This window comes from Vipera ursinii, assembly GCF_947247035.1.
Source record: "Vipera ursinii genome assembly, chromosome: 7".
In the NCBI taxonomy this organism is placed as follows: Eukaryota; Metazoa; Chordata; class Lepidosauria; order Squamata; family Viperidae; genus Vipera; species Vipera ursinii.
The window spans coordinates 34,632,224-34,646,843 of NC_139521.1; positions in this window are offsets into that span (position 1 = coordinate 34,632,224).

The following is a 14,620-nucleotide window of genomic DNA, read 5'->3' on the forward strand; positions in this document are numbered from 1 at the left end:
TTTTGTCCCCCTTTTTAAAGCAAAAATTGGTCAAATCAAAGTGATAAATATACATAGCAGTCCTCCCTCTGCCTAGTTCCCTCATAACAACTCTGGCAAGTGGGATGGGCAGAGAGAGTGACTGGTCCAAAGTCAGCCAGCTAGCTTTCATGCCTAAGATGAACTTAAACTTTTAGATTAGCAGCTTAACTAACTATGAGGGGAAGAGAGAGAAGGTTATAGCTATTTTTGAGAAAGGTTTATCTTTGATAAATTTTGTTGTTAGAAATGACATGCTAGATACAGGGTTTTCTTTAATTGTATGTAGGGGACAGTTGTGGATTATCTTCTGCATATCAGGGATAGCAGAATATAAAAGTTTTTTTAAATTAAAGAGAGTGCACATAATAGAAATAGGGATTGATAAATGGAGCTTTTCCATCGTTGCTAAAAATAAATCCAGGCAGAATAGAACAATACAGAGAAACCAGAAACCAATTTAGTGATGTCTCCATGCACAATTTCTTCCACATGTCACATTAGTTTATTGAACAATGGCCCACTGTCTAGTAAAACACTTTTGAAATTCACATAAGTTTGGATTGGCATCATGGCACAGAGACCAAGGAAATCAAATTAGAACTGCCATATTAATGCATATGTAAAGTAGCTGTCTGGATTGGGGCCTGACCACACTGAGCTAGTTCATACACCAGTGCTTGGCAATGCAATGGACAAATATAATTAAATCATGGCAAATGCTGATGTATTGTTAGTTAAGCCATAATGGGTGAATGATTCATGCATTGGTGATTGGTTTCAGTTCATAAAATCAATTTACTGTTCAGAACTCATTTGGATCTTGGAGCTGTCATGTTCTGAAGCTCTTGACCTACACTAAACTCATAAGGAACTTGGAAAGCTCTTTTGTTTTTGCCCAGTTTAACATGTATTATTGGTGTCTGTAGTATCTTGACAGCCACACAAACTATGGAAATCCATTGAGGCCCACACACAGACTGCTCCCCAGCCAAGGATAGGATTTCCTTTTTTCTTTGTAAAAAACAGCAGTGGAAAAAACCCCACATATTTAAGGGGAGAGAAGTTCCACATCATCACTGAAGCAGCTCATTCAGCAAAGTTGTCCAACAACAGAGTTAGGCAGACAAAGAAAAGACAAACATGGTATAACACTATGAAACCAGTTTATGTGTTGAATGCACAGAAAGGCTGGGAAACAAGAGAAGCTTGGAAGGAGGAGCTCAGTGCTAAAAACAAAGTGGAGCAAAGTGAGAAGAAAGGGCACAACCAGATTAGAAGCTTGGAGAACCTTCTTCCATCTACCTCCGACACACCCATTTTTTATTGCCAAAGGAGAACAAAGACAATTGAGAAAAATGATTTGTTCAATGATAGATTCCAGGATACCGAATAAATGCAAAATATCTCTAGTCAAACTGAAACTCACCAACAATTTGCAAACTGTTATAAACCAACTAGGGGAAAATGGTGAAAAGGAATTATATATGCCTTGGCTAGAAAGTGACATAACTGAAATAAACTACAAAATTAAGCAAATTTGTTTTATTCCCCAGCTTCCTAAAAAATATGATAGGTTCGTAAAGCAATACCCAAAAAGAAAGAAAAGCCCCAGAATGATTCAGTCAATTATTTCATTAAATATAGAGTGGCCAGCCCTGTGTGATGAATATATGTATTTTTATTTTAAAAACAGAAAAGACGACTTTTAATATTTTTGTCCCCTTCTCGATGAAGGTCTGTACTTATGTAATAAGAAGAGCAAAGGAAAAAAGAAGTTTCTTGTGATATGCTGGGGTGTGATTTGCTTAGGGTTGCAACAGAGAAAGAAAGAAAGAAAGAAATGCCTTTTCTCTTGTATTGCAGTTCTAATTCAAATAGACAAAAGATTACAGTTTTTTCTGGGATTGTCCACATCATTTTGTTCAGTGGTTTGAACAAATCTTGTTCATCATCTAAAATCTTGTGAGCATATGACTTTTGTAAAATCACCTGGAGTCCTCATGACATTTCTTGCAAAACTTTGGCCATTTTCCATGTTTTCATGAGAAATATTTTTAAATAAATGGGAAATAGCAGTATTTGTTTGTTTATTTAAAACAGAAAATAGATATTCTACTATCTGTGGAATTCTTTCTGAATTAGCTCAGGCAAATTTTTAATTTAATTAATTTAATTTAATTTTTAATTCCTATTGAATATGCCTAGTGAGCTTTCTAAGTGGCAAAATCCAGGTCTGCTCTGAACAGCTACCGTTCCCTAGCTTTCATATATTTGCTATAATGATCATTAGATTGTAATCACTATCCACATTTAACAAATGATCCTGTACAAACATGAGACCACATTACACAGTGTTTCAATACTGGCCCACATCATGCAGAATTTCAGATTTGGACAATTCCAGTACAAACACTCTAAATTTAGTGTCTTTAATTATTGAATTATATGAGAAGAAAAATATCATTAAACAGAGCTGCCAGTAATGCATAATATTTATAAGCCAGCCACCTTCCAGATAAACAGTTGTGTAAATTTGTATTAGCCTCTAAGAAATGAGTTTAGGATCAGCTCTCTTAAGAGGAAACTCTTGAAAAGCATAAGCTACTTAATCATCATAGTTATCCTTGTTTTAAAAGCATTGTCAAACACATGCTTTCAAATAAGTGTAGAATGGAAGCAGTCCTCATTTCTCCTTGTTTGAATCAGTTTGTTGCATAGTTTTTAATATATGACAGAATCAAGATATCCATTTACTGAACAACAGCTCAGATCTTACCTCTTGGCCATTTTACTGCACCCCCAATTTTTATAGTCAATGACATAGAATTACAGTAACTCAGAACATTGGGAAACCATGATGTGATGTAATTTGTATTGAATAGTATTGAAAGGCTAGAAGCATAACCCAGGTTAGTTCTGTGTATTGAAATATATGGTCATAGACCAAACATAACTTAAGTTAGATATGCGGTTATTGTCTTTAGCAATTCTTGTGCATTTACTGTTTGTTTAGTTTGTGAATATTTCAATCTCTGTCTCTAAAAGATTTCAAAGTAACATTCCATAATGGACTGATGGACAAAAACGTCATGAAGTAAAAATACTTATTATGAAGAAATAATTTCTGGTCTGATTAATGTATGACTATAAAGTAAATTCATAAATTTATAATTCTCATGTTGGACTGGAAGCCCTTTGGGAAAAAAAAACCTGTTATCTTGTGAAATGTTTGTACGATGTGAGTTTGTGTTGATGCTAGCGTGTGTGTGTTTGTGTGTGTGTGTGTGTGTGTGTGTGTGTGTGTGAAACCACAGCTTCCACCAGCCATTTTTTCTAATCTTCAACACCACCAAGCCTAGCCTGCCATAAAATAAGCACATTCCCAAGATAAAGAAAGACCTGAACTCACAGATTACAATATTGGTAAATGTTTTAGATTTTTTTTTTACGGTTTTATGTATACTACATTCAAATTGTGTTTTTATAAGGAGACCCCCAAACTTAGAAATAACTATAACAGATATCCATCACTTGATTTCTAAGGCTTTAATACAATTAGAATTAAGCTGTATTTCTTCCTTTTAGGTTCAGTTAAGAAACTGATGATTCAAATCATACCTTGCTAAACAGGTTTGTTCTAACCTAAGGAGATGAAAAATGATTTAGCATCATATGCTCTTTCTTTGTTAACCATAGCCGTAGTATTGAGGCTTATATATGGCCCCGTAGTACTTCACAGCACTCTTTGGATAGTTTATAATGTAAGCATTATTTGCATATTGCCCCCAACAATCTGGATCCTCATTTTATTGATCTTGGAAGGATGGAAGGCTGAGTCAACCTTGAACCCTGTCAGTATTAAACACTAGGCTGTGGGCAGAGTTTGCCTATAATATTGCCTTTTAACACTGTACCACCATATGTGATTACTTTCCCGGATGGTTCCCCAAATATCTCTCCAGCTGTCAGCTCTGTGGATGAATCAGTTCCAGGCATGTCTGGAGGTGAGTTGGTCAATGGCTCCAAGCAACCATCTAAGAGGGATTTGGCTGAAGCACAGCTGCAGCAGGACAGCTCTGATGCTTCAGGTGGGGAAAGCATGCAGCTGCAGCTGGTCACTGATGAAGAATAGGTACTGCCTTCTGCACTTGCTCCAAGAACACGTAGGACAGAGAAAAGGCAGGAGCAGAGAAGATCAGCCAGATTACTTGTGAGGAGAAAGCCTCACCCTTCTTGATGGGCTGCACCATCTATTTAGCACAGCAGACAGATGGAGGCATTGCTGGGAACAACGTGTTCCTTTCCTAGCTGTGTGTTTTCTGGTCATTGTGATTCCTGCCTCACTTTGGATTGACACTGTGCCTTGATTGTATCATGCCTTGTGAATTCTGGACTTTACTTGCCCTTTTGTATTGTCGATTTAATTTTGTCTGGTGGGTTTATTTTGATTGAAAAACTTTCAAGTGCCTTGTGGACTCCTTGGCCATTGCTCTGTGACTAGCATTGGTCTGCTTGTGACTGAACTTAATTGGGACAGTTCTGGGTTTTTGGTGAAGGGAGTTGTGGGGGAATATTAATAAACCCACTAAACCACAGTTGTGTGTGTGTTTGTGAATGGGACAGCATATCAGGGCTCCTTGTTGGCATTTTTTTTTACCCTTGGTCTGAATTGAAGCAGAGAGGTGAAGATTTAGATATTCATATTGACAGGCCAATATTTCATATTTTTTCTATTGTCTAATTGTATGTATATAACAGCATTGCAGCAGAGTTCAGTGGCCAGACAGTGAATTCTGCCTGGCACAGTCTTTCCAGAATAAGGAGAGATTGTGACATCACCCCCTTTCACTCAAGAAAGCTGCTCCTCATGAGAAAACTGCAGAAACTGAGGTAGACATATGACTCGAAAGGCTGGGAATTGAATGATTTCAACTAAGCTCACAGCTGTAATGCAGCCTGTATGGATACAAGGTTCATATAAGCCTCACTTTGCTAATTATTTTTAATGCAATTAAATTTACAGCTATAAATTTTCTGAGTGGGAGGATACGAGAATTCCACTTGATGTGTCAACATTATTTCCAGACTTAAAAAAAATAATTTTAAAGATTTAAATACTTTTGGTAAAAAGCATAATAAGGAGTAGATGCAAGAAAGTTTAAAAAATAATAAATTGAAACAACCTGGAGCCTTAGTAGGGGGGGGGGAAGAATGCTTCCCTCCTCCTTTGCTTTTAGATGGAAAATAACAAATACCAATTAGGCTTGATAAATATTTCTCATATTAGAGAAAGGAAGAAATGAGAAAACATGCAAGCAAACAAACCAATAAAAATTCTTTACTTCCTTAATGTAAATCAATTTCCTCAAGATGGCACAGAGTTCTATCAAGGATAATTTTAACCTGAGAAATGAAAGAAATTGCTACATTTCAGCTGTTCTAATTAGAAATGCACAGGTAATAAATGAAATACAGGGACAAATAGACCACGAAGAATTCAAACGGGCTGTTATAGCAATACCTATCACTACTAATGATGGCAATGAAACATAAATAGGCTGATGGATACATGGATTCTGCATCATCAATGAGCGTGAAAGCCTCAGCATAGTGACAAATGTGCTATTATTGGCTTTGACATTCTTGTGAAACTCAACTCTCTTTTGTATTAAAACTATAAATGATCAGTCTCTGGGCTCCATGATATGGACTGTAGAACAAATATGATCCATCTAGTAGCATCTGCAGAAAGTGATCAGAATAGGAAAATGGTGCTCACAGCCTCATGATCCGATCCATATTCCTTTTGGACATGTATCAATTTTGCCTGCACATACAAAGGAGTGAGGACTTAAATTTTGGTATCAGATCTAGAGCTCTGCTTGTTTTAGCATATAGTTCCTGCAGATACCATTGCTATCACTTATCTCTCCATTTATATCTGTTTCCTAAGCAACGTGAAATAACATTTATTTATTTACTTTTATTTTTACAATAACTCAAGGTGGTGAACACGCACAGTACTTCCTCTCCTACTTTCCTCCCAACAACAGGTGAATTGGGCTGAGAGAGAGTGACTAGCCCAAAGTCACCCAGCTGGCCAGGAGTAGAACTCACAATGTGCTGCTTTCTAGCCTGGTGCCTTAATGACTAGACCAGGGGTCCTCAACCTTGGCAACTTTAAGACTTGTGGACTTCAATTCCCAGAATTCTTGGAGTTGAAGTCTGCAAATCTTAAAAGTTGCCAAGGTTGAGGACATGGACTAGACCCTACTGACTTTTTTGGATCAATATTCTCACCCCTTAGAGAAAAAATATCAAGCAATTGAAAAAATAAAATAAAAATGACCATCAGCAAGATTATACATTGAAAGCCTTCCCAAAGGAAAGTTTTCATGAAATACTGGAAATCTGTTAGGAAAGAAGTAGAGTATATATGCTTCAGAAGTTCTAATTGTTCAGAAGATATACAGCTGGGTCTAAGAGCAGTTGTTGGATATTTTTTTTCCAGTTTCTGTCAGATAAGTTTCAGGGACTATTGGGACATGCAGGAGCGAGCTTGGATAATTTAGGGTGATGGAAAGATTCAACAATTTTTTTCTTCAATGCCAAAGTGACTGACTAAATAAATAAATAAAATACCAACAATTATGAATGTCTGTTCGATGTTGTATTTGTCTAAACTACATTCTTTCTATTTTATGGCAATTACAAGTCTATCCATCTGATCTGTAAGAGATAGGGTTAAGGGAAGAATGGCAGCAAATAGCCAATGATATTTTATCACTTGCAAATTGGATCTTTTTAAAAAAAAACAACATCAACTGGATAATTAATTTAGGATTACTTTAGTGAAAGGTATGAGCCAGTTATGGTTTTCTACTGTTTCCTTCCAGATTGATTTTCAAAGGGCAACACACATACACAGAAGCTTAGCACATATAAAAACCACTGTGAATTTTCAATTAAAAATTGTCTGGAAACAGTCTATGATTGATTTTGTTGAAAAGAAATTAATTAGTACACTGTGTTCTTGACAAATAATAGATTAGGAGAACAAAGAGACTGAGGGGTAAGAAGCAAAATAAAAACAATTTGACAAGTGAGAAACTTCTAGAGCTAGTAGAGATGAAGATAAGCTCAAACAAAAGTTAGCTGAAGCAGAGGAAAAACAAAATGTCCTTTTCACAAGGTAAAATAAAGAACTATGATCTTCAGATATGAAATCTACTTGGTATGTTATTTTAATGAATACGTGCACACACAATATTTTCATATATTGCGGTGTAGCAAAAAATCTTTTGCATTTTTTCCACTCTTCACTTCTTTCTATTAATTCCATTTGATAGAAAAGAAAAAAAAACTTTTGAATTTTTTTTAATGGAAAGATTTTGGCAAAGGCTAAAGAGATTGAATGTCGGGCTGCTTGTGTTTACCGGTAATCTGAATTATGAAATGGTCAGCGGGGGCACAAGAGGAACTTTTCATTGGAATATTTGCAATTTTGTGACTCAAAAATTGGCTCTCACACCATGTTGTTAATTTTCTGTTTGGTCAGATGAAGAGGAAACACAGATTGGATTATGGTGTTCTCTGTCCTTTGCATTGAATGGAAAAGGAACTTGAGCAAAGTTAGTATGATGAGGAAATGACATAATATTCCTGTTTTTAATTGTATAAGCTTGTTTCCTATGTAGGTATCTCTTAAGGCAGAGGTCCCCAATGTTTTGGGCACCAGGGACCATTTTTGTGGAGAGAGGTTTTTCCGTGGACTGGAGTATGTGTGGTTTCGTGTACTGCCTGCATCTTGTGGATGGGGCTTTGTTTGTTTGTGCGGACCAGCTGCTGGCATGCCGCGGACTGGTACTGGTCCATGGACCAGGGGTTGGGGACCCCTGTCTTAAGGGGTCCAAAGGAAGTATTCATGACAATTTTTTTCCCAATGGTTTTATTTCAATGTGTGAAACTTGGGAAATCAGGGGGCATATTGAGAAGTAAGGTTAAATAAAGTAAATCAACTTCTGCAACTTTATTACAATAAAGCAAGTTCTAAAGAAAAAAAGTTCTAAAGAGATGTGAAAACATCAGAGAATAAGGTATAAAGGAAAAAAATCTCTTTTAGGAAAAGACAATCCTTGGGGAATAGGAGAACCATTGTTGACACAATATTACTTTAATAATCTAACTCAGGGTTACTTGTTTCAGCAATTATGTACAAGGTTATACAGTATTATAAATGTTTAGTAGAACTATAAATGTATGGTTTTCCTAATTCCTCTAGCTTTAAGACAGTTTTGCACTTTCCAGTATTTCCAGTAATTCTATTTGTAATTTATGGCTGCACACAGATTGGGTTGTGAAAAACAGACTCATATCAATTATGGATCAGAATTCAGGAAAAGAGCTCTCAACCATTTTTAAAAAATTCAGTTGAAGTATTCCAAACTCAGATAATTAAGCCCACCTTCATTCTTGATTTCTTAGGTCCACAATACTGAACTTTATTGTTTGACAGATAGATAGATAGGTAGATAGATAGATAGATAGATAAATGTTGAATGTGTTAAACTCACAATTTATAAAATAAATAAACAAGAATAAACAATTTAAAGGATTCTTAATAGCAGATAGTATGTGATTAGGATCTCACCCATCTATATGTAAAAACCACAATAGCTGACCAATGCAATGCACTAAATGTACAATATGTAGTTCCTGGATTTTGAAACTTCATATTTAGTTTTCTGTAGAAACTATGCTTGAACTATGCTAAAGTCACAAATAAATTCATACAAAGATGAAATGCATCCACTGCCCCATATATATCTGCATATACAGTATGTCATCTAATTTTGGGATTGTTATTGTTGTGGTTTGAATGCTGGCCTTGCTGCCATGATCGAACAGATTTTAAATGGCTAACAAAAAAGAAGATCTAGGATTAGGGTGATGCAAGTTGAGGCAAGAACTCCTCTGAGTCATTTGCCTGATATACTAGAAAGTGAGAAAGAGGATTGTGTATGCCTCACTTCCCGTTGAGGTGAAAAGAAAAGAGAAAAGAATTATGTCATTCCCACATGTAAATTAGTCTTTCTCGGTGGAGCTGGAAGCTGTCTGTTTCCACAGCTCCTGAGCACAGGGACAGGGCTTTCTGCATGTTCTGTGATTTTCATAAGATTCTTATCTGATTTTTAAATAAATCTCAGCATGAATAACTGTAAAAAAATCCCAGGAAAAGACAGTGACAAATTACGTTCAGATGGCGGTTGACAAAACTACATAGATATGTCCACAAAGTTACCAAGTGTTAAATTTGATCCGAAAGAGATTTGACTTAATTTACTTAGCCACTAGAAAAAATCCCAAGAAAATAATGAATTGGAACAGAAAAAGAATGCAGCTGATGTTTCCAAAGACACTGGGAACAGAAAAGGAGGAATGAAAAAGGGCAGAAAAACAAGTTTTAAACAGATCACTAAACAATCATTTCCATCTTACAAAAAAGGAACCTCTGGTCCAACTATAGCGTAATTAGCAAGATTTGTATCTCCAGTTTACTAAGATCTGGACAGATATCTAAGACTGCATTACAGTCTTCTTCTTTCTACATAAAATATTTTATTCATAACCATTAGCAAATAGAAGTAGTTTTAAAGACAGGATTTGTTGTCAAGTACTGTCTTTTGTCTAAGGCTCTGGCCTCTGATATTAACTTTCCCATCAATAGGGAATGTGTGTAGGAAATCAAACCTTTTGATACTGTCTAATCAAGACAATAATAACAATGGACAATAATTAAAAGAAGAATGTTATTCTAGAGACAAGATCATTAGGAGACACACCTGCAGATTTCAAGAATCCTGCAGAAAGTAGAACAGATATGATTTTTTAAATTTTTCTACAAGTGGCACTAGAAATATAGAATGGCAATTGCATAAAAATAATTTTGGCTAAATTTTCAGAGATGTTATTACTGCACTGTAATTTATAGATTCTACCCACAGCAAGAATGATCCCAAACTTTGTTCCAGTTATAATCAATCTATCTCAAGTCACAGAGAGAGAAAAAAGGGTAGCCCTATACCTACCAACTCTATATATACATACCCAAAGGTCTGTGCATGGATGTGCAGAATGTAGATGATATATAGATTTAAGATTTGATGAGTACACTTTGAGCATCAGTCTTTGACAACACAATGGTCACAAGTCTTTTCCTTACTATAATATTTTCATTGAAACTGAACATCCTAGTTTTGAAGATTTAGAGCAGTCTGTGTGAGGATCAGTGCACTCTCTTTTGAGAAATCTGTCACTGTCATTTCACTGCTTGAGACTTATGAATGGGTCTATTGTTGCAAACAGCTGTAGCATGAAGACATTTAAGCTAGACATTACTGCCTGTGGTGTTTAGTGCTCCAAATATTTCAAACACTGACATTACAAATTATAAAAAGAGTTCAAAAACAAAACAAACAAAAATGCTGTCTGCATAGCCTATTTAACTCTCCTTTCCTTTTATGGTATTGATCACAACATAATGTTATTATGCTGGCCATGCATTTAATCCCAGCTAGTCAGAATGAAACAAGAAAGGCAGGTGATGAAGGCTGCTTTGTTTTATGGCAAGAATCTTACAAGTCTGAAATTGTTAAAGTGACCATTTCAGAATAAACTGATGAAGAATTCTCTACTTTTTTGTGGTGAATCTGTACAAGCTGTGTTAATGGCTCACTCACCAGATGCATAAGACATCTGGTGTAAACTGACATTGCTAGGGCTTGGAAGATTAAAAGGTTCAGCTAATCACAGCTTTATTAATGAATTAGATTTGTTTTTCCTTAAAGAGCTTAGAATGACTTGGATCCGACTCCCAAGGCAGTCTTTTCTAGGCAGTTTATAGGGCAGACCTGCTGAGTTTTAGCAGTGAAAATGCACTACATCTTTCCAAACTACTCTCTGGTTACACATCTGATTTGCTTTCAAAACTGGTCAGAGACAAGAGACAATCTTCATGAGAAGCTCACTGGTCTCAGTAGAATGGAGATAGTCACATATATATATGTTTACCTCTTCTCAAAGGTGGGATTCAGATATGTGGTTCTCTGTGTGGATGGCACTTTCGGAAGTCCATTCTGGGCCTGGGCAACAAAAAATTAGCTACCGGTTCTGCCGAAGTGGTGTGAACTGGCCAAATCCCACCACTGTCTCTTCTTCTGTACCTTCTTCCTCCTCATATTCAGAATGATTGACCATTCTATATGTTAATATTGTGATGCACAAGTGAATGTCTTTTACTGTTGAGAGGTTCTCCAGAATAGAAGCAAACTTTTCATGACACTAAGAAAGAAAGAAAGAAAGAAAGAAAGAAAGAAAGAAAGAAAGAAAGAAAGAAAGAAAGAAAGGTATTAGAATGCATTAGAACCAATCACTGGCTAATGATAAATGCATACACATACATATGCAATATAATATCTAGCTCCATCATCCTAGGGAGTGCATTGGCTCATGAGGTTAGGACACTGGGCTGATGATTGGCAGCCTCATGTTTGAGATCTGGTTGCTGCCATTGTATGTGTTAAGCTCCCATCACATGCTCCAGTTCCTGCTGATCCAGCAGATTGAAAGTGGGCAACTGTGAGTAGATAAATGGGTACCATTTTGCTGGGCAACTTAATGGGGACTTGAAAGGAGCCCCAACCGGGCATCCTCTGGCAACAGTGAAATCACCATTTAATCCTTTCAACCCAGAAGCACTTTGGTGGTCCCGATTTGACAGTAGTAGTAGTAATGTTAGTAATAGTAGTACGCCCATCTTCCAATTTATTTTTGTCAAACAAAGTATTTGTGATAGACAATATACAGTATAGACAGCATAGTTCTAGGAAGCAGAAAGGAGGTGGAAACAACACTTTACCTGACAGGGAACATCTATTTGAAGTTCCAGTTGAAAGTCATAGTTCCTTTCTTTTCAAAAGGGACATCTGTCTGTGTGTGATTATAAAAAAAAATAAGAGTAGAAAAGTGGTAGGAAGAATACAGGTGGGGTTACCTTGCTAGGACAGAGTTACTCCACAATTCAAGATTCCCTAGAAAGCACCATGGTACCTATGTGCACATTAGGAGAAGTATTGGGTTTAAGTGCAGGCCAAGCCCTACCTGTTGCATTTATAGTATTATTTATTTGTTACAAGAAATGTTTTCTTTTGTCTCCCCTTTCTGCAGGGGGTGAATAATAATAATAACCCAAAATAATGGAAGGATTTTCAGATATTGCCTCAAGTGGCATGGTCTATCCATAGAATTAATTTTTTTAACTCAGAAAAAGCTCAGGCCCACTCACACACCTGCAGTGGTCCAACTTCTTTAGACAATGAATATTTCATTAGATGATGTTGCATCTTAAGCCTCCTGTGCAGTAGGTATTCTGTTGTAAAAGGCCTTTTGCTGCTGTGAGCATATACAGACAAGGAATTTTAAAAGTTAAGAACATATAAGGCATCATTTCTTATCTCCTTTACATTTATTTTTCTTTTCCCCATCTTCTGTAATGGGACAAAATACTTAGCACAACATTAATGGTGTCATTTATGGCTCAGCAGTCTATTACTCTTGATATAAAATGAACTGTTCTTAAGCTAAGGAAAGTTTAAACTTCTGGGATGAAATTTGGAAGAATTGCATATTTTGTGCAGATTACAACTGCACCTAGGAATTTAAAATCAAAGGGCTAGCTGTTCAAAGTGATTGGAGTTTAGCAGAAAGGGAGGCTAAACCAAATCAAATAACAACAGGATTTTTTTTCCTGCTTTACACTCACATTAAACATTTTACCCACATGACTAATGCATGTGAAGATAGATTTATAAACATGCATGGACTTGCTTTACAGCTTCCTTAAAGTCTGTTGAAGGTGAACCAGAAAAATCTCTCATGGATTCAGTTCATATTTAAAGGGGGAGAGGAAATAATTTGAAAATCAGAAAAAGTCATTCAGTGATGATTCCTATTCCATATGCAGATCTACTAACTAACAATCAAAGGATATCACATTATAGGGGAAATTCTGAATATGGCGCCTTAAAAATATTTCCTGGACCATGTTCTAGTATTCCGACATGGATTTCCATTTGCAAAATCTATTCGTGGGTTGTGTTTATAACAAAGCTGTCTGATGATCTGTCTGTCTCCATTGATTTTCTGGTAAATCCATAAGGGATCCATATTATATTCCTGGCATCATTTCTGCTTCTTGCAAATGACACCCCGCTTCCTAATCGTGAACAGCTATGACTGAATCAACAAAATATCTATGTGTTTTTCCTGGCAGTCGATAATCACAATTTTCCATTTATAGGAGAATCAGACGATTCTTTGCTTGTTTTTAAAGGACTGCCAATATAGCATAACTTTGCCTTTATAATACATTTTGATCTTCCTGCATCCCATCAACCCCAGGAGGAAGGCACTATTCATCTGGAATAATTTATGGTAATTTATCATTTTTCTTATTGATTCTCAAGATGATTACTTTCCCCTCCACCAACAACACCTATTCTTAGTTCTGTACTTTGATTAATGTCAGCTCAAGAGATAGTATAACCACAGGAGGAGCATAGATTTCAACAAACACACAAATAAATGGTAAGTACTGCAAAGTGACAGATGCCTTTAATAACACCCATCCATGCCTGCATATAATTATTTCCATTGCCTATCATAACAGTATGTTCAGGCTCCAAATTGGTTTATTTCAGGAGGGGGAAGGAAAAGCTGTTTCTAAAGTAGCCGCTGTTTGAGGGCTTCAGACTGCAACTTGGCCTCTTGACCTTGGGAAAAGTCACACAAAGTTATGTAGTGATATTCTGAGATGTCCAGAAAGGGTAAAACTTCATCTTCCTGTAACTTAAGAAAGCAGATTATAGTATTAAACAAGATGTTGGCCTACAGTAAGTGGTTATTGTCAGGGAAATTAACTGGAATTTCCTTGCAACCTGTGGTGTTTTCCCTGAAGCTCATGATTGGCAAATGTTTCTGGTAGTTAAACGGAAAGGTAGCAGATCGTAAAATATTAGACAAGTTTCAAGGAAGAGCATCTTCATGTTGCTATGATAGATTTCTATAGTGTGACTATTTTATTTATGTATTTATTTATATCACACCTCTATTGTTTTTATACAAGTAACTCAAGGTGGCGAACATACCTAATTCTCCTCCTCCTATTTTCTCCACAAAAACATTCCTATGAGGTGAATGAGGGTGAGAGAGGGTGTGACTGGCCCAAGGTCAACCAGCTGGATTTCAGGCCTAAGGCAGAACTAGAACTCATGCTATCCAGGTAAGTTTTAGGCCTTAAAACCACTAGACCAAATTGCCTCTCATTATAATTATAAACTCTGTGGTCCTTCAAATGGTGGGCTATGGTCCCTGTAATGTATTGGGATTTTTACTCGAACTGTTTCACGTGTCTGTTTGAATGCTGCTTAAGGTTGCTCACTGGTGTGTCTGTGTAACGATCACTGACTAAGCCAGACTTGTTGTCTCCAAGAAGATCATTGGATGATTTGGGGCGGGAATGGGTTCCTTTAAACATTTTGGG